At 37.4% G+C, this 10,557-nt stretch overlaps 1 protein-coding gene across 1 annotated transcript in view; it reads left to right on the top strand.

Moving 5' to 3' along the window:
- Window positions 1–10,348: 10,348 nt before the first annotated feature.
- The window catches only part of LRRTM4 (leucine rich repeat transmembrane neuronal 4), a 699,153-nt gene continuing 698,944 nt past the window's right edge, over window positions 10,349–10,557 (top strand). The window contains exon 1 of the mRNA XM_077761382.1: window positions 10,349–10,536. The gene's annotated coding sequence lies outside the window, so the exon portion shown is untranslated. The remainder of the gene's footprint in view (window positions 10,537–10,557) is intronic.

Below are 10,557 nucleotides of genomic sequence, written 5' to 3'. Positions count from 1 at the left end.
GCCTGGAGCCTGCATAGGATTCTCTCTCTCTCTCTCTCTCTCTCTCTCTCTGTCTCAAAAATAAATAAACATTAATTTTTTTAAATTATTATAATTGAGAGGACCTGGCTGGCTTAACGGTTAAGAAGGCCACTCTTGACTTACATTCAGGTTATGATCTTGTGGTTTGTGAGATTGAGCCACATGTGTGGTTTGTGAGATTGAGCCCCATGTGGTGCTCTGCACTGACAGTGTGAGCCTGCTGACACCTCTCTTCTTTCTCTCTGCACCTCCTCTGCTTATGCAGGCTCATGCACACATACTCTCTTTCTCTCAAACATTTCAAAAAAATTTTTTTAACTTTATCATAAACTGTCTTTATTTTCATTCTTAATTTTTTTTAATGTTTCATTTATTTCTGAGAGAGACAGACAGACAGACAGACAGACAGCATGAGCAAGGGAGGATCAGAGAGAAAGGGAGATGCAGAATCTGAAACAGGCTCCAGGCTCTGAGCTAGCTGTCAGCACAGAGCCCGACACGGGGCTTGAACCCACGAACCGTGAGATCATGACCTGAGCCGAAGTCGGACGCTTAACTGACTGAGCCACTCAGGCGCCCCTTTATTTTCATTTTTTATTGGTTTAATGCCCAATTTCTATTGACCCCAAACCCAATTTTGTTATGTTTTTACATTATCATTTTCTACTCATTAATATCCTGTTATTTTTTTTTTATTTTATAAAATGAGACACAGAGTTCTTTTGTATTTGTCTGTATTTCAATACAACTTTTTCTGTAACTGCATAATATGAAATTACCTTAATATACACCTTGGGATTAAATGTTTTGAGTATGGACATCGAGATTCCTCAATTCAGCTGAATATGTAAATAAAATTTTATTTTATTTAGATTTTAACAAGTTAAGTGACTAATTATCACTACTGTCAGAATTGAGGCACTGTTAAATCATGATAAGTAAATTGGAAAGGGAGAAAAAGTCATTAATTTTGAAAAAGCGGATTCAAATTTCTTCTTCATGTTGAAATTCAGTTAGGTACATAATTAAAAAGTGTCTTGATGAGTAAATTATTTTTAAGTACCTGCATGTATGAAGTGCTTTTCAGTGTGTGTGCACATATGCAGACGTGTGTGTACAAGAAGCAGGCACAATATAGATTTGCTTCTTTACCATCTGATAGTGAAGTTAGGAGGTTTGGAAATATTTGGTAAATCAGCATATGAAGAACTGTACATATTGAGAATAAAGAAAACATGGGTACCATGACATCCTGATGGCAGAGTAGGACAAGAGCAAAAGGTTGCTGTAATGTTGTTATGTTTCATTGTTTTGTTTTGTTTCTGGTTTTGTATTTTTCAAAATGTGTTTATGTTTTGTTTGTATATTTATTTGCATGGTATATATTTTAAACTCCCAATATCCATCATTACCCCTTGTCCTATTTATACTGCAAGATAAACAATCCCCTGTAGTCTAGTAGTTTTAACAGGGTTTTAGAGTCCTAGGTTCTAGTTAGAAGCAAAACAAAGGGACTCTTTTTCTTTGACTACCTTGACCTGGAAGTGATACACATCAGTTCTGCTCATAGTCCTTGGTGAAGATTAGTTACATGGTCCCCAACCAGATTCAAGGCAGCCCCTTTTTGCTGATGGCATTATACTTTGGAAGAGATGCACACATCATTTTATTCATCCTTTTAGTACATGTCTCGGTTTGTGTGTGTGTGTGTGTGTGTGTGTGTGTGTGTGTGTGTATGTAAGTCAGCTGTACATCCAACATGGGGCTTGAACTCTACCTACAGAGTCAGCCATCTGCTCCCAGTACATGTTGTTTTAGAAGCTATTCCCAGGGGCACCTGGGTGCCTCATTCAACTGACTGAGGTCATGATCTCAACAATTTGTGAGTTTGAGCCCCACATCGGGCTCTTAGCTATTAGGGCAGAACTCACTTCAGATCTTCAGTCCCCCTTTGTCTCTTTGTCCCTCCTCTGCTCATTTTTTTTCTCTCTCAAAAATAAATATACATAAAATATATGTTTAAAAAAAGGAGGAAGAAGGAGAGGGAGAGAGAGCTATTCTCAGCACACCCAGTGGTAGAATGCATGACTTTACATAAACCACCCAGGGAGTCCCATCATCTAGTCACAGAAGATTATTCAGGAATAGAGGGGACAAAATCCACTAGCATACTACAGTCACTTGATGCAATGAGACATTTATTAGTTCTTGACTCTTACTCTACATGGAGCTGGAGCTACTAAAGCTATTTTGAAACCAGAATTACAATGGAAACAACACATTGGAAATTCAGCCTGAGAAGGACCAAAGAAACTGGTTACCAGTGATACTTTGAATTTCTGAGTCAAGCTGTATCTGACCATAGAATTTTGATTTATACACAAACTAAAATGATTTTCCATTTTATTTTCATTTAGTTTGAGTTGAGATTTCTTTCACTTTTAAATTTCTTAACTGATACAGGCTTTTAAACTTTGAGGAGAACAAATAATATTTTAGAAAAGAAATAAGTGGGGTGCCTGGGTGGCTCAATCAGTTGAGCCTCTGACTTCGGCTCAGGTCATGATCTTATACTCTGTGAATTGGAGCCTCACATTGAGCTCTGTGCTAACAGCTCGGAGCCTGGCACCTGCTTCAGATTCTGTGTCTCCCTCTCTCTCTCTGCCCCTTCCCTGCTCATGCTCTGTCTCTCTGTCTCTCAAAAATAAATAAACATTAAAAAGAAAAAAGAAAAGAAAGAAGTATTGAAGATATTGGAAGTGACATCGATTATGTAATAATAACTGATTGAACTTTTGATTTAGATATTGAAACCAGGTCATCCACTAGCATTTATGTGTTTAAGTTAGTTTACTTTTGGAGCAGTAGAGATGTAGACTTGAAGACATGGTAGGTTACTGGTGTTATACCCAGATTGCAGAATCCTCACCGACCAGAGACCACCAGGGAGACCGAGTCACGCATGCAAAGGCAAAGGGCTTTATTACCGGCTCGAGCTCGGGCTCACAGACTTCACCAGCGCGTGGGTCTGTGCTCAGAGCCCCGAACAAGGGCAGAGTACGGTTTTTATGGGGTTTGTGACGGGGGAGTTACAGAAGTTGTGACATGGGAACAGTGATCCAATCATAATTATACAACATCATTGACAGCGGATTTGACCATACACATTGTCTAGAGTATTCGTTACTTTTGGCGGGATCCAATTACAACGTTTAGAGTACCTTTAAATTTAACCAATCACAGAGCGAGCCTAGGGTCTTATTCGGTGACTAACGGGTTAACTTTAACATTAGGTAACAGGGTCCTATCTATAGTTTCTATCTCCAGGCCTCTCCCTTAGTAATGTGGAGGGTGGTCGCTGGCCTTTCTTGATTGGGTGTTGCAAGGGTGATTACTCCTGCTTTGGGCAATGTGTAACTACCTGGTAGTTTCCGGGAAGCCAAAATTCAGGCCTTCTAGTTTAGAGGGGAAACTTAAAGCCTGTCATGGAGTCAGTTTGGTTTAGACGTTTAGACTTGTGGCCTTACACTGGTAAATGTTTAACAACTGGCTCTCCAAGTATGATTCCAGTATGAATATGTCTGATATTTTGCTTCCATTAATGGGTAAGACAAAAATGAGACAGCATAGACATATGTGAGAATTTGGTTGTTTGTCAGTGACATGGTAATTTTTTTTTTTTNCTATTTATAATTACACAAACCCTATTTATAATTAAATGGCTACAAACACAGTATGCTTTTAAGTTTCATCTGTTACTAATATTTTCTATATCACTTAAGTATAGATACTCAATGAAATAATAATTCATGTTTTAAATTTTAGCTTTTGCTGATTTCCTTGGTATGAATACTCCTACCATGGTCAGTTTCACATTACCAAGGTGAGCTCACTGAATGCTCTCTGTGTATAACAAAATGCTTTTGAGATAACAAAAATTCCTATTGTATCCTTAGTTCATAAAGTCTCAAATCGGTAAATGGAAATATTAAATTTGCCATATTAGTACCTAATATTTTATATAAAACTCACATGTAAACACTGTCCCCCTGTTCCAGTGTAGGACCAGTTGCGTGTCGGCTGTCTGCTACCTAGGAATTAAATAAAGTATGGTCAGTTTCTCTCATTCTCTCTTACCTCCTATCATCCTTACTTATTACTGTTTCAGACCACCCCAGGAATCTTCTTGGTTGACCTAACAATTGTCAAAAGGGTTTTTGATCTCTAGTCCTAGCACATGTCGAAAGATATTTCTCTTTTTCATGTACACATTGATAGGTCCTTAATAGCCCCATTAGGAATAAGGGACCAAATTTCCCTTGACAAAGATGACATATTTTTTCTTCATCTATCTAGTACCTGTCCAAACTTGATTGGTTTCTGTTTTGTTTTGCTTGTTTGTGTTTTTATTTGTCTGGGCAGAGTTTGTTTGCAGACTCTTTCTGTTGGGGGTATCACCAGTATTTAAAATGGCTTCAGGCTAACACTTTCCCTTTCTGTCCTGTCTTCCTTCTCTCTTTCATGGAAAACACTTGTGCATATTTTTATCCAAACAAATTCTAAAAGTAAAAGCCAATCCCAACACTGCTTTAATTCTCTAGTTTAAAGAAGAGCAGTTGGATACAAATCATATCTCTGGCAGATGGAATAAGTTAAGGTAACCTGCTCAAATACATGGCTCAAGCTTTTTATTAATATTTGTGGAGATGACATGTTTTTTTTTTCCTTTGCCTTAATTCCAGTTTCCCAAACAGCCTCTCTCTTCCTCCCTTTCTGAATGAGTTGCTCCCTTAAGTTTGCATTTCAAAGAGATGGTTTAGATAAGAATTTAGCTAGAAGACTGGGTGGACTATTTACATCTCAAAGGCATAGAGAAAGAATGCCAGCTCCTCCAAGGTGCTTTTGTTTCCTAAGGCCAGAATTTTTCAATATAAGCCTTCATTTTGAGATGAATAGTTGAGGGTTGGGGATTAGTTAAAATGGTAGGTGAACTAGGAATTGTTTCTAGAGCTGTTTCTGGTTTCGTAATCATTTGTAATATAAGAACAGTTTCTTTTAATTGTTCAAAGAATTGGCTTCCAGCCTGAATGATGTCAAGAGGTTGAACTGCCCATCAAATTGAATTATCCTCAGTTTGCTCCTTTATATCAGGGAGAAGATCTTCAACTAAAATGGAAATAAAAGATTCCTGTATGCTAGATTTAGAACTTTGTCTTTCACATGTTTCTCTTTCCCTCTGAGTACATTTAGCTTAGAGAAGGAGGCCTAAAAAAAGTTATTATCAGGCTCTGAATATCAGCTTTCAATTTGAACAACTTCTGACCACTGAGATGCTTAAAATATCATTTGAAATATCTTGTCAGGAAAAAAAAAACACATCAGTTTCAGCCAGGACAAAGAGCAAGTATTCCTGGAAGTCTCGAACCACTGACCTATAAACCCAAGAGGGATCTCCAAAGAGGGTGGAGAAGATATTATCCTCCCAAGATCCAGAGCCACCCCTAATGATAACCAGAAGAAAGAGACATTTCTTTTTGACTCTTTAAGGGAATAATGTAGCAGTTTACCAGAAAATCTCTCATGGCTCTGTTAACCCTGTGGAGGGTTCTTATGGGGGTCCTCCTTCAAGAATATATACCGTGTGTCTGTAAGGCTACTAACTTGGTAGACTTTTGTTTATGGTCCTGTTGTCTCTTAAGGCTGGAAAGAGAATTCAGAGGATTAGTAGACTCAGTACTCAGGTAAAGAACAGTGGGGAGCAGTAGGAGTTACCTCTATTTTATGGTCTTGTTTTATATATATATATTAATTTGGCATTAGGCTTTTGTAGCAAATATGTCAATAAAGCTATTTTGGAATTTTGATACTGTTTGGAGGTGTATACATACCAATTAAAATTGATACCCCATTCTATTTGTTTGGGGAACTCTTGCTTTTTTTTTCTTTAAATTTTTAATGTTTGTTTACTTTTGAGAGAGAGAGAGAGAGAAACAGAGTGTGAGTGGGGGGAAGTGCAGAGAGAGAAGGAGACTCAGAATCTGAAATAGGCTCCAGGCTCTGAGCTGTCAGCACAGTGCCCAACATGGGACTCAAACTCATGGACCACATGATGAGAGCCAAAGTCAGACACCTAATTGACTGAGCCACGAAGGCGCCTCTGGGAACTCTTGCCTTTAAGTGTACTTCTTAAATGAACAATTTTGTCTAATTGGAATGTTCCCTGTTGGGGTTTGGAGCCAATGCCCAAGAAAGAATTTGTGAGATGTCTTTGGTGCAAAAAGGTGGGTTTTTTTAAAGCACAGGGAAGGAACAGTGGGCAGAAAGAGCTGCCCCAAGATTGTGAGGAGTGATTGATTATGTACTTGGGAGTTGGGGGAGGTAAAGGCAAGGGAAAGTTTAGAAAGGATTTTCTATATGCTAAAGAAGACTCATAGGATCCTGGAAGCCTAACTATTGTCAAGCTAAGGTTGTTTATCCCTCTTGCAAAGCATTTAATATTAAGACAGTTGGGAGTTCCTGGAAGAATGCTATACTCTGCCTGCCTCAAGTACTTGTCAATGGACTGCAGGTTATAAGGAAATTTAATTTTATCATTTCCTTCTGTCTTTGTTTCCCACATCATTCCCCATATGGCCATTGTAATTCTAAATTGTCTTTAGTAAGATTTTTCCATTTTTGTAGATATGTACAGCTTCTGAGACCCACATTATTTAGACATAAAATCAGCAGGTATGCCAGAGGTGCTACTCTCAAATCTTTGGAATGTAAGTATCCTGTTTCTTTTAGGTATGCCTTGGGCCTCTCAGAGCAAAATTAATAATACTAACAGGAATGTATCACTGGCTTGAGGATTATGTAGCATTTTACAGTGTACCTCATTACATGGAAATTTTCTTGAGGTTGGCATGTGACCTAGTGGCATTCTAACCCATTCCACGGCCACCTAATCCTAACATGAAAGTCTTACAGTTAGGTGGCAAGTGTTCTAACAGCTTTTAAGTGCTCCATCCATGCCGCCCACCAATTTTGTAGCTTTGACTTCCAGGATTCCCATTAGCAATGGCCTTTACCTTATGTGCCTAGTAACAGAAACCAACAGTAACCTGGACAAAAAATGGCATTTTATGCCCCCTACCAGCAATTTCCAATGTGGAACTTAGGAATGAGAAAAGGACCCAACAGATGGGGACTGTAAACTGAGATTTCAGTCAAATGAAAAACTGCATACTTAACCACCAGGAATTCCCAAAATGGTATCTGGGGACTGAACCAAAGTCTAGGGGTGGAGGTTTTGGTGAAACTTACTTTAAGCTGACCTGCCCTGGAACAGAAAGGCAGTTATGACCATTATGATTATGGTTGTTTATTTGAGAGAGAGAGAGAAGAGGGTCCTGTGCAGGCTCCACACTCAGTGTGGAGCCTGGCGTAAGGCTCGATCCCATGACCTGAGCCAAAATCAAGTCAGACGCTCAACTGCCTGAGCCACCTAGATGTCCCTAGAAAGCAAATTAGATCAAGAGCTCCATGCAAAGAGAGCAGAACTCAGAAGTGAGAGGGACTTACCTGTGGCCCTAGGAAATGGCAAGAAGGACAAAGAATTCAAAGGACTCATGAGTAATAGTGCCTGTGTTTCTTGTTATCCTCTCTGATACACACTTTTCCTTTAGATCCCATCACTGCCACGAAAACAGTTAAACCAAAATTCAACTCCATCAGTTCTAAAGATCTTATTGCCTTAATTCAGTGATTCATGAATTGGGGAGCATTCCATCTAGCAGATAGAAAGGGGCTCTGAGAAGCCATAAAAATGAGAGACTCTTATAGACCAAAGGGAATAGGATCAGAAATATTATATTAAAAAAGGCAGGTTGGTTGCAGCAAGGTCACTTTCTTTCAGAGAATATAGGGGTCTATCAGGCAGATGACCTTACTGGTGTTGATTAGGTGATTCCTTATTTACTGGTTTGAGATTCTGTTTCTGGGAGTGGCCAAAACTGTAATTAAGTTAAATTCTGGTTCGGTGATATGAGGCTTAACATAAGTAACCCAACTTGAAATCTTTTGTCTTATTTTTAACATACTACAATTAAGCTGAAGTCTAGATATGCCATCCTTGTTCCCTTGGGTGAAGGATGTGAGTGTGTGTAGTGTGTGTATCCATGAAGGTAATACCAGGAAACCTCTTTCCAAAGAAGTCCCCCTCACAACATCTTTTGTCCCTCTTAACTCTCTTGACCCTTCTGTCCTCTCACAGTGTGTTCAAGAATCACAGTGTATAACTGATTTTTTACAAAATCCTTTGTAAAATCTCCATGTGATTTAGTATCTGCTTTGGAATTTGGCATCTATTAGATCTTAGTACTTCAAAGAAAACTTACGTTTTAGTTGGTTATTACACCATAAATATGGGTAACACCATTAGATTTTTCCAATACAATACCAAATACTGTTCTCATATCTTATATTCAAAGGAAAATGTACACATGCACGCACAACTATATATATATGTGCATATATATGTTACATGTACCACATAGTCATCATATTTAAAAAAAACAGAAAATACAAATAGACAAAAAAAAAACCGTAAAAGATGAAATGAAATCCATACAAAATTTATCTCCCAGGAATATCTACTCTGTACATCTTATTTTGCCTCTGTGTACAAATAAAAATATGTACAAAAATAGACTCTCTAATCATCCTTTAGTACCCATGTTCTCTGCCTATATTCACCTTGCTTCACTCCCTGTCAGCAAATGCAAGTAATTTTATTTTAATTTTAATGGCAGCATGTGTTCTAATCATGAATATATTAAATTTTTCCTAATGTGACCCTCTGTCATTGAATGTTTGGGTGGGGTGTTTCTTTCTATTAAACTATGCTACTATGAACAAATTACATGTGTATCATTTATGTTTATTTCCTTAGAAAGGTATACCTCTTTCATTAACCAAATAAAATTGCCTCTTTGGGTGTTCATTTGCATTTCAATAGGTATTAAGCCTTAAGCCAAAAGTATACATTTCTAAAACAGAAATTCAAGTATCAGTTAATGAGAAAGGGATATATTTGGTGGGACATACTTTCTCTTTCTATACCTTGAAAAATCTTAGTAATTAGGTAATTGCCTGTTACTGCCTACACATAAATCTGAGTCAAATTATTTATGTTATTTATATGAGAAGCCCTCCTTATTAATATTTTGGCAGTTAGGTTAGTAATCTAATCTAGCAGTCTCTCTCCATGTTACATTGGTTCATTCTTTTGGATTGTTCCAAAAATTATCTTCAGAGGATTATGAAATAAACAAGTAAATAAGAGAAACAAAATGGAACGTGATGCATCATTATTTTTTTTCAAAGTACAATGCAAGACGATGGAAAGCATAGGCTTTTGAAAATACATATTGCAAGTGTTTGATCATTTCATCCTTCCTAATTGTGAATATTTTTTACAAATTTTAGAGAAATACAACAGTGATATAGAACTCACATGCTTTTGGCTTTTCTGGAGTTGTACATTATAAGTAACTTGCATAAGAAAAAATTTGCATTATTAATGTAGACAACTTTAAAATGTAGTGACTGCACAAAGGATGTCAATTATACTCTGGAATAATACTCTTATCTAAGTAACATTTAGTATCTCTTAGTTATCTGAACATTTGGTAATAAAGTATTAAAAATAGCTGCTTTCAGACTAAGAATGTACACTTTAAGAAAGTAATGATCCAGAGTCCTTAATAAGATGTGCAAAATTGCAGAATGTATTTAATGATCAAAAGTTGGGAATTTAAAAATTCGACCTAAAATTTTTACATAACTATCTTTAAAAGTGATCTCATTATATTTTCCTTTAAGATTGCTTCTCTATGTAGTTTGCTTAAAAAATATAAATAAATAAAACAAACTGACAGCAACAAAAATGAAACTCAAATGATTTCTGCTGAAAAAAAGAGAATAAATCTGTGTTATGTGCAGAGGGAAAAAAAGCCCCAGGCAAAAACTTTTAAAAACTGCTAATTGGGTAATATTTAGCCAGCATTTTACTTAATATTTGATATCACTGAATGGAACTCCTTGGCATAACCCTTTCATAATATATATATTATTGGAGAGAATAAAAAAAAAGTGATCCTGTGCCTTTAATTTCCCTTTCTGAGAAGGGAAGGCTGCACACCACTGACAGGCTCACTTGTTCCCGTCTTTAATGTGCAATCTGTTTTCTCCAGCGGAGGGCACTCAGTGTATCACAAACTCAAGCATTAGCACCAACAAGCTCTGAGCATCATCAGTCTCTGGAAAGCCTTCTGAATTAGACAAGGGCTGCCTCTCAGCACAGCTACAAAACACTTTAAACCTGACCAGCTAAATGGATAAACCTAGCCTGCATAGCTTTTAAACTGGGGTCTCATACAGCACAGGAGGCCTACTTGCTTCAAGAACTGAAAATCCAGAGGATGAATTGCTTTATCTGGGAATGGCAAAAGCCAGCACAATAAGGAATGCCAGGTATTCTGAAGATTTTTTTTT

This window comes from Crocuta crocuta, unplaced genomic scaffold (assembly GCF_008692635.1).
Source record: "Crocuta crocuta isolate KB4526 unplaced genomic scaffold, BGI_CrCroc_1.0 scaffold263, whole genome shotgun sequence".
Taxonomy (NCBI): Eukaryota; Metazoa; Chordata; class Mammalia; order Carnivora; family Hyaenidae; genus Crocuta; species Crocuta crocuta.
This window is presented reverse-complemented; position numbering and strand designations above follow the sequence as displayed.